Consider the following 21,449-nt stretch of genomic DNA (forward strand, 5'->3'; position numbering starts at 1 on the left):
GAATATCTGTTCCGCAACCGGAAGTGTACCCACTCACTGAACATCCAGGTGGTATGTGACGCCCATTATGTTATCACTGACATGGTTGCCAAATTTCCAGGGAGCACACATGACTCCTACATTTTCAGGCACAGTGGGATACACCAACGCCTAGAACGTGGGGAGTTTGGAGACGGATACCTCCTAGGTATAGCTGAATACACCTTGAAGACATACACACAGGTCAATGTGGAACCCATCTATGCCCAGCTAACATTGTACATTTTGTGCCAAACAGGTGACAGTGCATATGCACTACGACCATGGATACTTACCCCGTACTTAACACCCAGCAATGAGACAGAGAGGCGATACAACAATGCCCAAAGGAGGACCTGAAATATCATAGAGAGGACGATGGAGGCAGACATGCGATCTAGCCGGTGGATGAGCTGTCTGTCACGGCGCCTTGCACCCTCTCTCTCAGTGATGAGTTCTGCCACCAGTTGTCTCATTGAGAGTGCAAGGTCGCCAACATGGGTATTGAGTTGTTGCAGCTCTGTGTGTGCCAGTTGCAGCCATGTGTTCTGATTCTGTTCCATGCGCCGCATGGCCCCTGATATGTTCCTTATCTCCCGTGTCTGCAGGCGCTGACCACGTAGGAGTGCAGCCTCGGCGGCCGACATGGATGCGTCCCCTGACTCAGACTGCGGCACTGGAGGGACATTTAGACGTCGCCTGCGATGCAGTGGAGGCTCCGTGTCCTGTGCACCGGCACTGTGGCTGGGACCCGGTGCTGGCTCACTCACCAGTATGGCAACTGGTGCATCAGGAGGGGACTGTGTTTGGGTGGTGCAGGTCCCTGTGGTGTCTGGTACTGAGTCCTGTGCAGGCTGGTGGCTGACCTGTGGCCCCTGGACGCTGTGGCTGGAGGTGGTGTCGTGTGGGAGACCTGTGGGACATAGGGAACACACTGTCACTATGTACCATCTGTTATCTACTTCCTAATAAACTGTTGCCTATCAACTGCCTACTTGACTACATTGCCCATAATGCACCATGCAGGTGGTTGCTACTCTGAAATTGAGCTATTTTGGTTGTGCATGCTGCTGTGTACAAGGTGGGTGGGGGTATGGCATATATGGGTGTACATGCATGTCTCATGGTACTCACCGGTTGATGGTCCTGTTGCTGACGTGTCCAGCTCTCCCATCCCGCACACTGCCTCTGGCTCCAAGGTCTCCTCCACTCTTTCCTCCAGGGGTGTGGGTGGTGGTATAGTGGATGGTCCCCCTCCAGTGCCCCTCATCTCCTCTCCTTGGTCCGGGAGCGCAGGTCATACCACTGTTTCTTCAATTCTTCTATGCTCCGGTGGCTCACACCCAGGGAGTTTACCTTGTCCTGTATTTCAGCCCAAATCCTTTTCTTTTCCACCTCTGGCACACTGAGGGCTGCCCTCCCAAAAAGTTGTTCATGGTGCTGACAGCATTCCTCAGTCAGCATCTCTAGTTCTTGTTCAGCAAATTTCAATTTGCGATTTCTAGGAGTGTCTGCCATGGTAGCTGCTGTTCCTCTTGTTTGCAGTTCAGCAGTTTAAAATGGGTGTGGGCCTCCCTCCTCCCAGGTGTATTAGTAAACTTCCTGGCTGTGATGTCATCATCAGGAGCCAGGAAGTGTTTTCCAGAGTGTTCTGCTGCACCTGCATTCAATTTGCAGCACAGTCGCAATTTGCAACACCCACTCGCAATTTGCGTGTTTGTTTTTAGCGCGGTCGCAAAAAGCGACCTCGCAAACAGCGGACTCGCAATCTGCAGTGCGACTTCATTTGCGAGTCGCAAATTGAAGTCGCTTTTTCTTCTTGGATACCATTTAGCGAGTCGGAAATTGCGAGTCGCAATGACTCACAATTTCCGACTCGCTAATTTTTTCCTACCTACATCTGGCCCAAAGTCTTTGTTTTATCTCTTTGTCTGGCTTCCTTGCTGCAAGCACATGTCTGAATACCTGGTGTTTTTGGCTCCTCTATTGTGGTACTGGGTGGTTTTGTACGACTGTCTTGTGTCGTGCCAAGACGGTGTCTTCTAACTTCTTCATAAAAATTTACGGTTGGTTTGTTAGGTTGTCAAGGAAGGTAACGTCTCAGAGCAACTGGGTAATTCTTTAGTCAGGTGGATACCTCTATGTTGTCAAATTGTTTGCCAAAATTGAATACTCTTCCAAGTTGGTAGTCGGTTAGGTTGCGTCTAAATTTCCAGTTTTTTCTCTGAATGATGTCCTCTTCATATTGGTCTATGATGTTATTAAGAATATCATAGTTTTTCACAGAGATGTCACCCCATTTTGCCTCCTCAATTTGTTTGTTTAAAGAATCTACTTCTTGTTGACATTTTTCATATTCTTCTTGTGATATATCTACTAGTTATCGTATCATATTGTTCAAAGCCATTTGTAGGTTGACTTCCCATTGTTGAAGTCTTTCTTGAGATGTAGTGTCGATCGGAAGAAAGATTAAAATTCTCAAGCCTCGTGGTATCAGGTCATGTTCAAGATATTTTCTAAGTGAGGCTGCTTCCGACCGTTTAGAAGTTTCTTTTTTAACTGCGCGTTCTAGAGCTAAGAAAGTGCTTTTTGCAGAAGATAGGTTTGTAGTGTTTGCTCGATTCAGGCCAGCACCTGAGGTATTGAATACTTGGTCAAGTCTGCTACTTCTTTGTTCTTGTCTGCTTACATAGTTCGCCATGATAATCGGTGAGTAGAAAGGTCGACGATAAACAATTTATCGGGCTTAGTGGGAAGGAGACTTTTTAGTAAATTAAACTCAAATAGAAGAGGTCCAAATTTCCCTTCTTCTGGAATGCCCAAAGCGTTGATTTGATAAGTGGGTAGTCAGGTGGGGGTTTGGACCAGTTGTCCCCAAACGAAGAAAGTGTCTATAAATACCAAAGTGTTGTAGTGTAATTACAGGCTGCAAGCAGACAATAATGTATCAGATCCATATTTTTTAGTTCAGGTGCATTTATTAGATCCTGCGTACATATAAAAGTAAAGTTTCACTTGAAAAAATTGTCAGTACCAGAGCAAGTGCATTTGTCAACTTTTTTTTCTGATTTTTACCAGGTCAAAACACTTTCTCTTTTGAGAAAACTCTTTGTGGTAAATATGCACCAGAGTCAGACATGATTTCAAGTGTAGTTTATTTGAGTAAATCACAGAACAGAATCCATCCTCAGCTGCTCACGGGAACCACTCTGCCTACCGAGGCGCACCAACTGTACAATGTTCGAATCCTAACATTCCATAGAATGTCGGCATCACATCAACCTTATGCAAAGAACATCATGAGGCAATAGAGAGCAAACCAGATTACTACATGGTTCTTTCCCTTTTTTCAGCCAAATACAAATGTAGCGCATATAAAACTTAACTTGTTTATACATACAAATGGAAAACGTATAAAACATAACATTTAAAAGGTGCTGTAAGCATTGAGTGCACAGTGTACCCAAAAGTACAATTGAGCTGAAAAGTGTATTCAAACTTAAGAAACAAAAACAATACAATACCTGCCATAAAAAAATTAAATATTATTCGATATTTACAAGTTTTTGTACACCTGGGAATGCGTCAGTTTCCTACACCACCACAGGGGTGGAGTAAAGGTGGCACAACAGGGAGAAATAACATTATTTCTCCCTGTTTTTTCCTCTTTCTGTGTGTGCTCAGCACACATAGAAGGACATATAGAAGGAGGAAAATGCCTCTCATGATTGTTTTTGTGCAGTAAGGTGGTCCGTAGTGCAAGAGTGCCTGCGTTAGTGCATGGCAGCAATTTGTGCACAAGCACAGGGGACAAGGACACAACTGTGTTTATATCTTCAACATTTTTTTTATCTCTTTGATTTTCAAGCAGCTCTAAATAGGGCTGTAGGTAGGTCTGAACGAAGCTTGCAGACTTCTGCTATGTGGAATTCCATGAAGCACTCAAAAAATTCAGAGAACTCTGCCTTACTCTGTGAACGGGTGGAATTGTGCTCGGCCACCCGTTCGTGCTGATTGGTGCATTGAAAAACCAGCGTGAACTGCACCACGCGGTCCTATGCACACGCAGCCATCTTGTTTTTCCTATTCTGTGCATGGTGCTGGCCCTACGTTTTAATCCCCTATATATCTTGGGAATCCTTACTTTATCCCTCTTATCCTCCCCTGTTTTACATTTATTTAATTAGTGTGTGTATTTAAGACTGTGATTTTTATATTGTTGCCTCTTTTAAAAATCCTTTGACTTTTTGTCCCTTTTCTGTTTCCTGCTAACACCCCTATTTGTTCCTCACTATTCCTTCTATTTCCTGTCTTGTTTTATTCTCACTGGGTGCCACGGCAGAGCATGGGAGAGGCAGTTCCAGTGCAGGGGTGCAGGTAAGTGCACACTCTGTGGTCTCCTGTGCCACTTTGGAGTGCAGCCCTGCACCATTTTCAGCAACGAGGAGGTGGCTGCACTGTTTTTTTGGGTGCAGCACCATCTCCCCTCCACCTTGCCAGCAGGTGGCAGGCCCGGGAGTGGGTACGGTCTGTGGGAGAAACAGCTGCTGTGGGGGAGGGTGCACCATTGTGTGTGCAGCTGTATGGGGTTTGGTGCGGTTATCAGCAGCTGACGCACTGATGGGCTGACATCCTTGAGCAGGAGCAGGACCTGCTCGACCTGCTGGGCCACCAGGTTGCGGGGCTTGGTGAGTACTAGCAATCACAAATTTTTTGTTCGGTCCTACAATGCTAATTTTGTTTTTTTCAAATAGCATGCAGCTCACAATCAGTTAGGTACATGTGATGTTACAAATATTATGTGATCCACTTTGAGCAAGCCAGGTGCTTGGTGCTACCTAGTAATGCTCATTGCTGTAGATGCTTGCTTGGGCTGATTATTTAAGAAATCATGCAGTCTCCTCTGTCCTCCTGTCACTAAGGTAGCGATACTGTGGTAAAAGTAGCCTTATCAGTGAGTTAGCATTCTCTGTGTCATTCTTTTCATGTAGCTCGTACAGTCTCAAGCATTCTCCCAGTGATTTGTAGCATGCATCTGTGCATTGAAAAGAGAAACTGACTGAGTTGGCCCATAGACGAGTGTTGCAAAGCAGAGATCATTCATTGCAATGCATTAGTATTTCCAAGTGTTGGTTAGGAAATGTGGAATAGAGCTTAGGAAAAGTTTCAGAAATTAGGAATAGGTCAACTCGTTAATATAGGCGATCTGATTTAGAAAATTACAATGTTAATGTGTTACTGTGTTTGCCTTTGCCTGTCAAAATATTTTCGGGGAGATTAACTGTACCACTTATCAATTTTTGTTATCTTATTTATTTCTTACAACGGCACCCATTAACAAGAAGAAGGCATCAGAGGGTCAGGCCGAGGAGGCTGCCACCACCAGTACCATGACCAGGAAGTACCGCGGCCTCCACCCATGCCATGGCTGTGGCTGGAGGCTCCGCTGGCCCCAGTAAGCTTTTGTTAATATTATTTATTTATTTAACTTTTACCTCTTCCCAGCAGAATAATTTTCCCTTCTTTCTCTTATACTGTGACTTTTTTCAAATCCTCTTTGTTCTATTTAATGTTTTTAATTGTTGTTATTCCACCCTGCATTATCCTTTTATCTATATTTCTTGCTTCTGTAGCTGACTTCCTCTGGTCTGTACTAATCTGCAGCTTTCTTCTGCCTGGTTATTAAGCGCTTCCCCTCTCTTAACATTTATGCCAGCGGACTGGTACTGTAAGAATAAGACATAGATTAGGTAATCTACTGTGAAGATTGTGGAGTTTGCAGACCTATCAAGCTAATCTGTTAGTTTAGCTGTTAGAAGGCTTTCCATTTCTTACTCATGCTCAAATGATGAGAGAATGGACATAGTTATGGAGACCCCCTCAATGTTGTGTTGTATGTATTATTAGTTAGTATCCCAGAACTTTTGATGACAGTGACGCACAGCAGGAAACTAGTATGAGGACCGTCCCATTGCAAGTGCCAACCATAGCCATAAGTCTACCATTGACTAATTTATTCTACCCCTTTATTGCAATTCAGATGACTTAGTCATCATCATATCTCTGCCCCTCCTTTAAGGTTGGCTTGAGTACTGGTGTTTCTAACATTGCCAACCAACACAATGCCAAATTGATATTTTAGATGGGAGAAAAGATACTGCAAATTAGTCAAGTTTTGCAGTTGTATTTGTTAGAAAAAAAGTGGGAGGTGTATCTGGCATCTAAAATGTGTAATGTTTTTTTCTAGCTGCACAGACTACCAGTTCCCGTCCAGAACCAGTGCACCAGACAAAGCAGCAGCAGATGAAGGCAGAATCTTTGTAGCTTCAAGGGCAGGTGGTGGTAAGTCACATTCCTAGGTTATTGACACGTATTAACATACCCACTGTATTAGGTAAGCAAGGCAGATCCCACCCACCATCATCCATGACCTCCCTGCTCATGGCATTTTGCGATCCATGGGTCATGACCCCACAGAGCTGCAGCATGGTTCTATTCAGCACTGAAGTGTTTGCTGTGCAACGTGCATCTGCTTCTGTAAATGCTGCATTTACAAAGCTTTCACTGGATGGGAAAATGAAAAAAAAACAAGGTGCCTTTTCCTTCCCTTCCAGTGCCCACTCAGTCACCTCCTAGTACCAAACTCCTTTATTTGTTCTAAAGTTCGGTCCCAACCCACCTAAAACATTGAAAAAAACATTTTTGGCATGTGCCACATGGCCTATTCCCTGTATCTTACCCATCTGCAGCAGACTATGTCAAGTTTTCTTCCCTTACTGCCAAACAAATGTGCTTGATTTAAATAATTTGTTTTGAGGGCAAGGCCAGGAAGTAAAGTGGGATTAAGTGTCTGTGATTTTGTGGTTTGCACATGGGATACTCTGTGACAAACATGCCAAATAAAATCAATAAATCCTGTTCCTTTACTGGTACTGCAGTATATTGTTTTTCTCACCATCTACAGGATATATATTATTCAATGTTATATATGCTGTGTGTGTCTTGTTCTTCATCTGCCTCTTTGGAGTCGGCGTAGAATTGAATGGAATTTGGAGAAGAGCAGGACCATTGGAATCAAAGATAATTTTTTGTCCATTGCAGATGCCCCAGCTGTGGACTGTAGAAAGTAGCAGATGTGTACCCAATGTGTTAACTAGCACACCTCCAATCATTTAGCACAACAAGAACAGAACACTTGTACTCCATAGTGGATGATGCCTTACTCATTAATTAGTTATTTTTCTTTTGCCCACACAAAGTGTCTGTGTGGTTTACTTTTTTTCAGGAAATCCTTTACAAGAAAAGAATTCACTCTTTTGAAATATTATGCTACGTTCTTTCAGCCAGTCAGTGCTTTTATGTGAGACATGTGTTGGTAAAATAATGACCCTGTGACTTTCCCAATCATAACAAAAATTCCTATGGCATTATGGGACCAGCAGTCTACTTATACTATGCCACTGTATAATTTAAAACAAGTGTTTGCACTGAACATTCTTTACAAATTGTCTCATTTCTTTTTTTTCTTTCTTGATATAACTAGTCCTGCTGGTCACCACCACCACTGACCCAGGAAGAGATAGCAGCCCAGCTCCAGTGCCAGAGGTTGGAGGCCACCAAGGTCCAGTACCAACAGCTGGTGGACGAGGAGGGCAAGGCAAGTGCCCCTGCTCTGGGTCCCAGTTCTGTCAGCCAATCCCCTGCACCCCCAGCCTATAGGCCACGCCAGCACCACCAGCAGCTTGGAGCTGCCCGTACCACTATTGCTGCACCCCCTTCAGATTGGCTACTTCATCGCCAAATGCAATTGGGCCAGAGTATGGCATGCCTTGAGGCCCCAATGCAGCACCTGTGGATCCTCAATAAGAATACCCTTATCTAGCTTTTTTAACAATAAAAATTGTTTCAGTGGGAGGGAGTTTTTTTGTGGGCAGAGCATGTGGGGATTTTGGCAGGGCATTTTTTCTTGGGGCTTTTGGACATTTATTTATTTTGGACATTGGTTGGGGATGGGGAGAGATATTGCTGTGGGAGAGGGGTAGGCCTGTTATGGGGGGGAATGTGGGTTTAATTTTTTTTTATTTTTTTTTAGTAAAGGGAAAAACATTCTGATCTACTTTATGTTAGAAGGTTTTTTTGTGTTTTACCTTAACTTTGCACTTATGCCTTTTTGCACAGCCTGTCTTTTTAATATTCTTCTCAAAGGGTATGCCAGTTAGTTATACTTAGTTATACCCTTGTTCTACTACCCTTTGTAAAGATATTCACCATTAGGAAGGTGTATTGCCATTCTCTATATTGCCTACAGAAACCTAGATAAACAATTACTTATCTAATCTGCAATAGAAGTCAGTTATGCACTAACTAAACTAGTTAACTTCACCCATATTTCTCTTACCTGACTAGATTAAGTGATGGCTGACATCTGCTCCCTCTGTTAATCTTCCAACACCTTACTGGTGGGTTTCCCAAGGTGCCTTCTTTATGGTAGTGCACTAACAAGGATGGCATCACACCAAGTAAGTTCCCACTCACATCTAGGAGATCTCCAACTGTGGTATTAATCAAAAGAATTATTCATCACAGGCAACTATATTGAAAGATAAACACAGAGTTAGTGGGTTATAGCTTAAGACTGGGGACAGACTACTACCACTATGAAACATCAATAAATACTACATATTATAACAAAAAAATAGCAATAGTAAGTTATTCTGAGCAATAGTGAGCATGGAATTTAATGAAAGCCAAAGTTACAAAATCCCCAAGTCAGAAAAAGTGCACTCTAAGTCAATACTCAGGAGTCGACAAGGTTAAGTGTTTATGCATAACAAAGGCCTGAATGATGATGTTGATCTTGCTGAATGATGTTCTTATGCATGATTGGGTAAGTGGGACTAGTGTGGGAGATTGCTCAGAAATAGAAGATTCTGCAGTGAGTTGGTGTTGCATTCAACCACATCCGTCTCACCAAGTGTGTGATCTATTTGGTGCAAATATTTAAGTCACACTTCAATAAATCACACATCCCAGAAAAAGAAGGTTAGGGGTTTGAAGAATGGATGGGAAAGGGGATTTAGCGAAAGGTGTTACAAAGACAGGCACACACAAAAACAATATTCATCAGGGCGATGAGCAGCACATCATCATTAATCTGTTGTGAAAGGAAAGGAAGAAATGAGTGTGACACATTTCAGTTACATGCATTGCACACAGTACTTCTGCCCCAGAGACCCAATACTTTAGATATCTAAATGTTCTGTCACCTAGGTTTGAAAAAAACAAATTATGGGGGAGTGAATTGAACCCTCCCAGTTCTAAAAAATATGATAGTTAAAAGAAAAATGATACTAGATTGCCAAATTGGGTGGTGCATCTTCATTCTCGTCAGGAATGTCCAGCACTCTTGGGTGCCTGTCTGAACTGGTTCAGTAGGTAATTAGGACTTTTGATATCAGCTTTGGCCTTTTGTTTGTTCAGGAGATGAGAAGGCCTGTGGATTGTAAAACAGAAACTGTACTGTAGAGTCAAGGGGAAGGACAGAAGGAAGGTAATCTACATGAGGAGTGTGCCAAGAAGACTCAGAGGCAGGGCAAAATCAAGATGAGTTTCTTGTTTGCCAGCAGTGCAGCAAACACACTTAGAAGTATTTCCCAAATCAATGCACCTCTTTCCATTCCACAAAGCTGAGTACTGGACCTCAGAGTGCTCAGCATCATGGTTCCCTTTGAAGTTGATAACTTCCTTCCCCGAGATGTTGAGGTAGTCCTGCCCTGAGTTCTTCCATCCTCATCCTAACTCTAAGTAACTCCGTCCCAGTCCGCATCTGAGGGAGCTAGACCTGTAGGGCACTGCTGTTGAAGAACAAGTAGAGAACAAGAACAGACCCTGCAGGTACATTTTCCCTAAGGTTGAATGGGCCATTCGCAGTCAGGAAAAATGATCACTCATCAGGCAATAAACATTGCAATTCATTGACTTCAAGTTATTAGTTGAACACCCTCCCTCACTGTCTGCCACACAAAAATCACTCACAATCATGCAATAATATATAATCACTCATTGGTGCAATAGTTGTAGTTACCTCTTCCAATCCAAGCACGGTGGTTTGCCCACAATTGTATGTTCGATGAAAGTAACACATTGGAATTTGATAGTGGCAGTCATCTAAATCAATGATCTTCTGGAGTAGCCCTGCTAAATGATGCAAAAAAGTATAGGCATGCAAGGGAGGCAGGCATTGCCTTTAATGTCCTGAAGGAATTGTGGAGGCTTTGTCACTGCACACTGGTCCAACTCCAAACATGTGACTAAAAAATGGTGACAAAAAAATTGTGAGGTAGTGTAAATCAGACACAAACATAATGTTCCACTACCAACTTTTTTTTGCAAAGAAAGAAGTTCAATGATAAATAATTAAAAGGTTCTATGGTGGCACTGGCATACTAAGTCGGGTAAGTAGAGTGTGTCCTCAAACAGGTGGTTCACCCAGAAATTGGTCAACTAACACAATCTGACAAATCTTCCTCCTTTTCCTGCTGTTCTATTTCAGAAACGGTGTAATCATGTGGTATGAAAGGTTGGTTAATTTTGATCATGGTAAATCTCTCCTTGTCTTGAGGTCAGACACTGTTCCTCACTGTGTCAACAGTGCCAGCTGCACGGAACACATGCTCAGCAGACACATTGATTACAGGCCAAGCCAGATATTTTATTGCCAGCCTGCTGAGCTCTGGCCATTGGTACATCCTCCTGTACCAATACACTAATGGGTGTTGATCAACATCACCCTCTTTTGGGTCATCCAGATACTGCTGGAACATATTCTGAATGGTCATTGGTGCTCCACTTGCTCAACGCCTTTTCCCTGTGCCTCTACTCTGGACTTAGACCTGCAATTTGAAACCAAGCCAATGCAGAGTTTGGGTCCAACAACATTTGCTGTTGTTGGTGTTCTTCTTGTGGTTGGTGTTGGCTGCTGTGAGATAAGACTGCCATCTCTGGAAGTTGAAGGCGGCACCCCAGGACTGCAGAACGGGACTATAATTTTCAGTTGCTCTTCTTCCACTTCTCCGGCTTGCTCAACAGTTCACCTCTTATATTTTGAAACACCCCTTTCAGAAAAAGGAATGAAAGTGGGCAGAATTTTTTTGTACCATGGATCAAGCAATGTGACACAGATGTACTCTTTGGACAACATGATATCATTTTGCAGCTTTGCATCACAGGCCAAGAGAAGGATAAAGCTCTCAACCAAGGCATGCACTTCTTTATTTTTATTCACACCTCTGACTCCAAAACTTTCAGACACCTTGCTTAGCTGGAACAATGGGATAGCTTGGCCCATCGTACGTCCTCAATGCTAACTTTCTGTTTGAAAATCTCAAAAGGGACTAGCATCTGTGTCAGGCAGGCATTTGACTAGGCCCCATTTTACTGCATCCATGGTCATTGCTTTCCCAATTGCACCCCCTCCTCTTTGAAAGACATAGGCCCTCATTCTGATTCTGGCGGGCGGCGGAGGCCGCCCGCCAGAATTCCGCCCTCCAAAATACCGCGCCGCGGTCAAAAGACCGCGGCGGGTATTTCAAGTTTTCCCCTGGGCTGGCGGGCGGCCGCCAAAAGGCCGCCCGCCAGCCCAGGGGAAAACGACCTTCCCACGAGGATGCCGGCTCGTAATCGAGCCGGCGGAGTGGGAAGGTGCGACGGGTGCATTTGCACCCGTCGCGTATTTCACTGTCTGCCAAGCAGACAGTGAAATACTTGTAGGGGCCCTCTTACGGGGGCCCCTGCAGTGCCCATGCCATTGGCATGGGCACTGCAGGGGCCCCCAGGGGCCCCGAGACTCCCCCTCCCGCCATCCGGTTCCCGGCGGGAGAACCGCCAGGAACTGGATGGCGGGAGGGGGAGTCGGAATCCCCAAGCAGGCGCAGCAAGCTGCGCCGGCTTGGAGGATTCCTGGGGGCAGCGGGAAACCGGCGGGAGACCGCCGGTTTCCCTTTACTGACCGCGGCTAAGCCGCCGCGGTCAGAATGCCCCGCGGGGCACCGCCGGCCTGTCGGCGGTGCCACCGCGTCCCGCGGCCCTGGCGGTTCTATACCGCCAGGGTCGTAATGAGGGCTATAGTCATTGATCTGTTTGTAATACTTGAAAAGACATTCCAACATGTATTAGGTCGAATTCCAGTGAGTTGGCACCTTCTGTATCAGGGCTTTAACTGATACTGTATTAGCACACCGAATAATCTGCAACTGCTTTTGGGCTTTAGAGAATGGCTTAACTGAGTACATATTCTTCTGTGATTGATCAGCATGTTGCTGCCTATGCCTATGCCTTTTTTTTGGGGGGGGGGAAACTCTTGCACAACCAGGTTGATGGGATGTGCCAAACACAAGACCTGAAATAGCCACAACTGCCATGGCCCTGACTACATTGCTGTGTTGGAAAATAGGTTATTGGTAAGGGCAGGTAGGTACCTACACTTAGCAGTAGGCCACTAACCTCCACTTAGGTCCAGTTAGGTTTCAATAAATTAAACCCAGCTCAACCCTTGGTAGCTTGGCAATGAGCAACAAGGCTTAACTTAGGAGACAAAGCGTAAAGCATTCAAATATCATCAAAAAGTAATGAGATAAAACACAGGAAACAGTTTAAAAAACCACAACCAATTTATAAAAATAGGAAATATTTTTAGCTTTAAAATGACACCAAAACGTATAAAATCAGATAAAGGGAACCGGAAAAGTGAATATTTAAAGAATTAATGCTTTTTAGTGCTTAGAAACTAATAGCGCCATTCTGGTCATCTGGTCGCACCTTGACAGGGGAAAAGTCAAAGTTTAAGGCTGGCCGTCATGGAGCGCTGCTCGGCTACAGCCAGCGGGAGGCCTCGGTCAAAGTTTACCTTTAGACTTAGTCAATTTCTTGAAGATTTTCTTCAGCGGGACCAAGACACCAGTCCAATCCGACCTCCTGGAACTCTTCCTCAGATACGCATCGCGGGAGCCCTTGGTAAAGATTTTTACCTTTGGACTTAGTCGTTTTTTCTAGATAAAAATCCTTCGACCGGGGCAAACCTGGATCTTGATCCGACATCCTTGGAGCCCTCTTTTTCAAATACACTGCCTGAGAGGTCCCGGTCAACTTTCTATGTTCGGACGTGGTCACTTTTTCTGAGATTTTCTTCACCAGGATGAACCTGCAAGTTAGGCTCGGTCGCTGTTGAGGCAAGCCGGTTAGAGTTTCCGTGGCGGGTTGGTCCCTTTATGGAGCTTTTTTCAAAAAGTTCTCCAAACTTCTCCAAACTTCTGGATCTTCCCCCAGATGCTTTTTTAAGGTTCTTTTAAGGTCCACAGCTCACCTCAAGGTTCCTGAAGCTCTGATATGCTCCTTGAGGGTGCTGACTAAAACTCCCTGAATGCACCTGACGCAAACTCCAATTTGGCCACTGGACAGTGATCAGCTGGTCAGTTTCTTCAGGAGCTGGTGCAGGGGACTCTGGGTATCAATTGTTCACCTGTAGCAAACAGGGAGTCCCTCCTTGAACCAGTTGAAGCCAGGCAAAGTCCTTCAGTTGGTGAAGCCCAATTGTGCAGGTGGTGCAGTCCTCTAGAGTGCAGTGTCCAGGTCCAAGTCAGGGGTCCAGCAGGGCAGTCCTTCTCCAGTAGTTCTTCCTTGTAGGGATCTGAGGTGTGGGTGCAGGTCTGCCAGTTTTATCCTTGCTCCCAGGTGAAAAACAGGGGGGTCCTGGTTTTCCAATAAGGTGCAGTTTCCTTCCCCCTGTGATGACCACTTCCTGGGAAGTGTGGCAAAAATCAATCCCAGGGAGCAACATTGCTCAAAAATCCATCATGGCTGAAAATGATTTTTGGAAGTTACATCTGGCTGAGCCCACCCACTGGTGTGGCTACAAATCCTAAACACACCCCTCTCCTGCCATCTCCTAATCTAATCAAGGGGGCACCTAATTGTCTGGGTTTGCAGGATGTGAGAGAGGTGCTGGGTTGCTCCAAATGTCCTTCCCTGCTTTTGAAGACCAGTTTGGCAGCCCTCCTCCTTCCTGCTTCTCCATCTGCTGAGGGAAGTTCTCCTCCCCCAGGCAAATCTCTTTGTGTTCAACCAAGGCTTCTTCACAACTCATCAAGGCAGCCTGGCCAGGCTGCCAGAGGCTGGACAATCAGATCAGAGCCCTACAGGGCTGAAGGTAGCAACTTTTTAGGTAGAGTTTAAAACTGTTTACCTGAATAAGTTATATTAAATCCATCAATTGCGAGTTGTGGGATTTATTATAACAATTAATTTGATACAGAACTTGAGGTATCTGACACTTAAGGGGACTTTATGAATTAAAATAAAGTCTCCCTATTCTAGCCTATGGAGGCCATAATGAGTGAAAAACGAGTTTGGAGGTTTTACCTCACCAGGGCTTATAAAACTATTTTATAAGGTACCTGCTTATAGTGACATGGCACCCAACCCTAGGGGCACATAGGGCACTCCTAAGGGGTGACCTATATGTAAAAATAAGATAGGTTAAGACTTTGGAAGTACTCTTAATTCCAAAGTCGAATTAGCATGTAACTTTAGTTTAAAAGCAGCCAGCAAGGCAGGCCTGCATTTCAAAGTGACACTGGGCACCTCAGCAGTGAACCTATGGGTGCACTACTTATGTTTGGGTCCCTAAACCTACATGTCCTACCATATACTAGGAACTTATAGGTAGGTTAATATTGCCAATTATAATTAGCCTAATTTGCATATCCACTTTACACAGAGCACTGGCCTTGGAACTAGTAAGCAGAATCCCAGGGCACAGCAAAGAGTCAGTAACCACCAGCATCTGTCCAAAAAGTTTGGGGGGGACGAGGGCAAAAAGGAGGACTTTCCTACATGCTGCCATTGTCTGTGGCAACAAATCCAGTTTGGAGCCCCCATGCGTTCCAGGCATTCAGACATCTTGAATTAAAATTCATCCAAGAAGTTTGCCGCTGTATGTGATTTCTCCATGGCAAACATGGCTACTGTTGCATGCTGCCATACACTCTTAAAACACAATTCAGGGCTAAGAGATGTAGATAGCTGTTGCGTTATCCCCGCAAAAGAGAATTAGTGTGCAGTGATGCACATGTAAGCAGTCTCCTAGCAACTGGTCCACATTTCTGTTGTCAAGTAGATAGTGTGAACAGCACTTTGCTACACATCTTGTCCAACTAATAGCAGAAGATCGTGATGCAGCACTAGAACAGCAACTCTGCCAAAATAGGTCCAACTTGGAACCTTTCATTTTGGGCAGATGGCCACCACAAATTCTAAAAAACCTACTCCATCCTCAAAACAAAAAGGGAGAAGGTCCATTGCTAACATTTTTGCCAGCTTCCCATTGGAAAAATGTGGTGTTGGATATGTGCAAAGATGTGGTTCTAGGGCCCCTCCTGCCTAAACATGCCCTTAATAGTAGCTTGGATATTCTTCTTTTCTTTGGCCACTGATGCAGGTAAGTTTCAAGAAATAGGTGGTAGTAGACTCAATATGCGTCTTGGGGCAGTCACTGTATGCCATGGTGTCTCCATCTGACTCTGAGTCTTGTGCCAATTTGAGGTTGCTGAGGTGGATGATTCTGGTGTACTGCTGGGAACAGGGCTGCTTTGTGCGAAGATATCACCCTCTTCTTCTTCATGACCTCCGACCATGATTGGGTTAGTAGCTGATGTTTCCCGGTTCTCCTCAACTTTACCACGACCATGTTCAACTATTTTTTTCATATGGGTCATTTGAGCTTCAAAGCTTCTCTTTGAAGTAGTATAGACAAAGGCAATGCAATTTAGTGTGGTTGCTTACTCAGGTAATAATTAACAATAATTTATCCAACCATTTTAAAGTCTAACCACACCCCTAACTTTAATTTCCAACCAGTATAACAGTAACACAACATACAGATACATCTCTTTGATTTATGTACATCTCTTCTAAAGGAGACACCTGTGGCATTCAGGGAGCTGTATGGGTAAATGGAATAATTCTTAAAACAATGAGGTAGAAATTGAATAATCATTTAAAAAATAAATGATGCTGATTGCTGATGTGCCTGCAGTGCACCTACTCTCTGGTAGGCCAGGTGTCTAGAAGGAAATTGAAGTATACCTAAAAAAATGAATGCTACTGTGTGGCTGTGTGCCTATGATGGATGGATTGAGGCAAAATGCAAAAAAAATATATATATATATAGAAAAAAACAATAATTAAAATAAGGAATTAAAATTTAAAAATAAAATAAAAAAACATTAAAAATAAATTAAAATGAAGCATTACAAAATAAAATAAAATAACAATTTAAATTAGAATAAAAAAATTAAATAACTATACTTAAAAAACTATAATGAATTGCTGATGTTTGTATGTGAGTATGAGAAACCTATTGTGAGGCAGGGGAGCTGCAGATGAAAAATGCTAAATAAATGCATGTAATATAAAACTCTTTCATCATAATCATTTTCATAATATACATGTACCTTTGCTCAAGCATATTATTAAACTGATATCACATCCATGCAAGTCTATAGCAAAAGCATGCTGGCTGTTTGCACAAAATGGCTGCCAGCCACATGGTCAAACAACATCAGAGAGCAAGGAGGCATGGAGAACAAACAACACATGCAAGCCTATGTCAAAACACACTGGCTGGATTCACAAAATGGCCGCCAGCCACATGGTCAAACAACAAGAGTGAGCAAGGAGGCATGGAGAACAAAGAACACATGCAAGCCTACAGCAAAAGCACACAGCTGGATGCACAAAATAGCCACCGGCCACATGGACAAACAACAACAGTGAGCAAGGAGGCATTGGGAACAAAGACACATGCAAGCATATGGCAAAAATCACACTGTTTGACTGCACAAATTGTCCACCAGCCACATGGTCAAACAACAACAATAAGCAAGGAGAACAAAGAACACATTCATGCCTATGGAAACAGACTACTCAAAATGGCCTCTAGCCACATGGCCAGGAAAACAAAAACAAATGGTGGCTGTTGGCAAACACACTCACACACACACTGGCCAGACAAAGGAGGCATTGTCACAGCAAGGAAAACACAACCATTAATTCAGCAATGCCAAACACGAACATTATCTGAGCTATAAAAATTGTACAACAACACACATCTGATGATGGCGTCAAATATTACCCACATATACACTTTCTGCTGAAAAAAGCTGAACTACAAACAACAACAAATATTTTTAATTTAATCCAATGCCATCCCTGCGCTTAATGATGTTTTAATTAAACAGTATATACCACAAAAAAGTGTTTTCATGCAGTGCTGACTAGTAATGGGTCTATAGGCTGGATGCCCCCCGGCAGATTAGGCCACATAGTAAAATAAATAATATTGCAAATGCAACAAACATAGAGAAAAGGTACTGAACGGTGCAATATTTTTCCTTTAGAAAAGGTGAAAAATGAAATGCAAAAAAAATAACTAGGCCCCTACTTAAACTCCAGGCTACCCACCACAATGAAATTTAATAATCAAATAAACCTACAAAGAAATACTGGTGCATGCCCTATCAAACAAATAACACCCTTATCCAATAGTTTTTGAACTTATGTGTGTGATAGCACAAAAAAGACTTCAAATCCAAAGCTGTATATTCAGCAGACAAAAAGAGTGATCCTTCCACCTTGAAATACAAGCGAAAACTGACCAGGAGATGGACAAAGCACTGGGTGAGCCTGCTGGACAGAAACAGCAAGTTGGAGTCTCTGTGGCACTCCCTTCCTGTTGGGGAAAAAGTACAAAAAAAGGTTTCTCACAATAAAAATCAACTTGAACGGTCTGTTGGAGAAGGATTCTACTCAAAAACATCTTCTCCAGTAGATATAGCTGCATCTCAAGAAGAGAATCTACCTGAGGTACGCCTGTGAGTGGCAGTATAATGGCGTTGTCAAAGCCAGAAGTAGCAAGAGCGGGTGCAGAATGTCACACTCTTGCTAGTGGCCTGAGAGGAAAGAAAAAATTGCACTTTATGCTGGATGGTGGAATTTGGGAACTCCACGCTATTCCACATAGTGCATAGTGCACAAGTTCCGATAACTCCATGAGCGGGTGGAGTTTACCACCCAGCCCTAGTTGTAGGTTTCTTAGCCCTAAGAAACTCGAAAGAAGAAACATTTGTTGGTGACTGAGGTGTGGTCATATAAAACCACATCTTGATTTGAACAGCTGTGTTCACTACACATTTGTTCAACAAAGCCCACTGCACATACTCTGGCAAGACATGGTTAAAACTCTCAACCAGACCATTGGTCCCCATTGTCAGAAATCAGAATTTCGGAGAAACCTTCTATCTTTCAGTGTTAGAGTCAGGTTTCCCCAAAAATCTGACCTCCAGACACTTAGAATAATACTCAGTGAGTACTACAGCATATTGTGAGTGGCAGGGAAGAAAAAAGAAGAGCCCCACTAAGTTTTAACCATGGTCCAGCAGGACATTCATTAGTTGTTAGAGGGGGGTTGGTTACCTTCAGAGTCTCATAACATGCTGAGCACACAACACAATCTTTGATAAGTAAATCAACTTCCTTGTTGAATTGTGGTCACCAGAATGCCAAACTAATTTTACATTTGGGAAACATGACTCCCAGGTGGCCTCCGTGGGCACTTTCTAGTTTCAACATCCTAAGTAATTTTAGAGTGATCAGTTTGTCAACTCTTATAACTAACGCTTTCTCCAGAGACAATGCCTCAGACACCTTGCTAAACCACTGAATACTAGGATCAAGGAAGGATATTAATTTCAGATCGACACCTTCACTAGTGGCAGCCTTCCACTTTGACTCTAAAAAGGCACAAACTTTCTCCACCTCCACTGTTGTGACCAGCCACCTTTCATCATCAACAGCATCATCTACAACAGCTCCATCCTCATGAACCTTTCCCTTACTGGAAAAATATGATAAATAGTCAGCTCTGATGCTTCTTCCCAGGAATGTTTTCTACATCAAATTGAAACTGTAAGAGTCTTGTGACAAACCGGACTAATCTAGGTGTGGTGTTCTCAGAGTTGGTTCTTCCAAAAATGAAAATCAAAGACTTTTGATACATCTACAAAAACAAAACATCTCCACCACTGTTAGCACCAATATTTCTCAATGGCCCACTAATATGCCAGCAGCTCCTTCTCTAAAACTAAATAATGTAATTTGGCATCATGGAATAATCTTGTCACAAATCCAATGGTGTGTCCCTTTATTACTAATCTCTATGACAACACAACTCCTAATCCTAGGCTGCTAGTGTCACAAGTCAAGATACATTTGAGTGAGGGACATTAGGGTTTTAGAGTCTTGATACTTGTTAACTTGGATTTGGCCAATTTAAATGGTGCCTCACAGCTCTCATCCTAGCATAATCCTAAATTACTTTTTAACAAGTTAGAGATGGGTCTGACCTAGGATGTGAAATCTGGGAGAAACTGTGAGTAAAATTCACTGAGTCCCAAGACAGTAGGAGGTGGTGCTTCTATAATGGAGGTGACCAAACCTGGCTTAGGTCTAATACCAACAATAGAAATGACATGGCCTAAGTACCCAACTGTTTTTTTTTTTTAATTCACATTTATCCCTCTTCAACACAACACCCTGCTGCTAGAAGATCATGGTAACTGGGTTCAATATCACATCATGTGTCTGGCGTTCATGGGGATAAATCAATACATCATCTTGAAAGCTGCCTATCTTACTAATATCTTTGTGTATTGTAAGCATCACCTGTTGGAATACAGAAGCAGCCATCACTTGGCCAAACAGAATGAGCCAGTACAGATACGTACCCCATGGGGAGGTAAAGCAGTGAAATGTCGGGACTCTGGATCCAATTCAATTTGGTGGTATGCTGATGCTAAATCAAGTTTGGTGAAAATCTTTGCCCCAGAAGTTGAAGTCAAAATATCATTAATTTTGGGAAGGAGACCAGAATCCACCCTTGTCTCCTTGTTAAAAGCGCAAAGATCAAACTCTCAACTCTCCATTCTTCCTGCAAGCAACCACGAAAGGGTGAGGATTCCATGGGTTCTATGATGCCCCTGTCTGACAGTCTCCTATTATTTTTCTAAGTCATTACTCACACTGAAAGGTACCTCTCTCAATTTGTGCATAATGGGCATCAATATCTTCTTAATCTTAATTTTGTTCTTGAAACCTTTTATTTTTCCCAGTTCCCCTGAAAAAACATTGTGGAAAAGATTCAGCATCTCTTCAACTATGCTTGTGTTTCTGGCACCTCGTACCTGTCCCTTTGCTCTAGGCCTCAGTACTATGAAACCATCCTCGTATGTTCAAACCTTTAACAGCTACAGAGATATTCCTTCGAATGTGTCTTCCTGTAAAAACTAAAACATCTTCAAAATAACCCATTAAGTCTGTTCTGCATCCCTCGTAGGATACTGGTGATAGGTGTGCTAAATTGGCTGGGATTTTCCTTGTGTTTTGTTTGCACTTTATTACTGTTTACAGTGCTGTCCTTGACCAGTAATCCAATTTCTTGGATTTAGGATGCCTCACTTTCTGAAATCATGAAGCGAAATCAGTAGAGGAAACTAAAAGCAAAATTTACAATATAAGAAAATGCTAGGATACATAAATCCTTCTATCCTCTCTGTATCCTGTAGCTCTTTTTGTTATTCGAAATGGAATGGCTAAGTATGAAAATGTAGTCACAGTGAGTTTAAAAGATATTCTGTAATTATTGTTAACAGCACTTTCCGTATTGGCTGAAAATTCTTCGAAAGTTAAAAGCAACAAATACTAAACATTCAGCATGTTTTCTTCGTAAGAGCGATCGCTGAGAAGATAAATGCAAACTTTGGCCACACAGTGCAAAACACGCTGAACAAAAGTTGGTGTAGCAGAAATACAATTTTCCCTGCTTTTCGAAAGGCGTGACTTTCAAAAGACCTGACTCCATGAATTACATATTTCACCATAATTGTGGTTGTTCATCATTCACAAAATATTCCTTCTGCTGCTAGTTTTAAGTGCACAGTTAGTATTCATAAAGATCTGAATAGCCCGCTGATAAAAAGGATTCTTGCTGTTTTGACTGCTACATATGCATGCAGCATTTTTTTTTTTGTGTGGGCATGCATTATTTATACACCTTCCTTGAAATTTGAGACACGCAGCAGTAAAACTAATGCAGCAAGAAATTAAATGTTACAAGCCGAGGCAGAAGGCCCCACTAGAGAGGCCCCTTCTGTTGCTTGGTGACGTGCCGAAACTGCTGATGGCTACCCAAGCGTTGTGCCCGGAGTTATGGTTAAGTTGAACAGGCAACGCACAGTTGTTTCACATGCTGTTCACACTGGAATAACCCAAAATGTAAAACACTCTGTGTTTATTGAAAATTGAAAGTCACTGAACTACCT

Source organism: Pleurodeles waltl, chromosome 5, assembly GCF_031143425.1.
Source record: "Pleurodeles waltl isolate 20211129_DDA chromosome 5, aPleWal1.hap1.20221129, whole genome shotgun sequence".
Classification (NCBI taxonomy): domain Eukaryota; kingdom Metazoa; phylum Chordata; class Amphibia; order Caudata; family Salamandridae; genus Pleurodeles; species Pleurodeles waltl.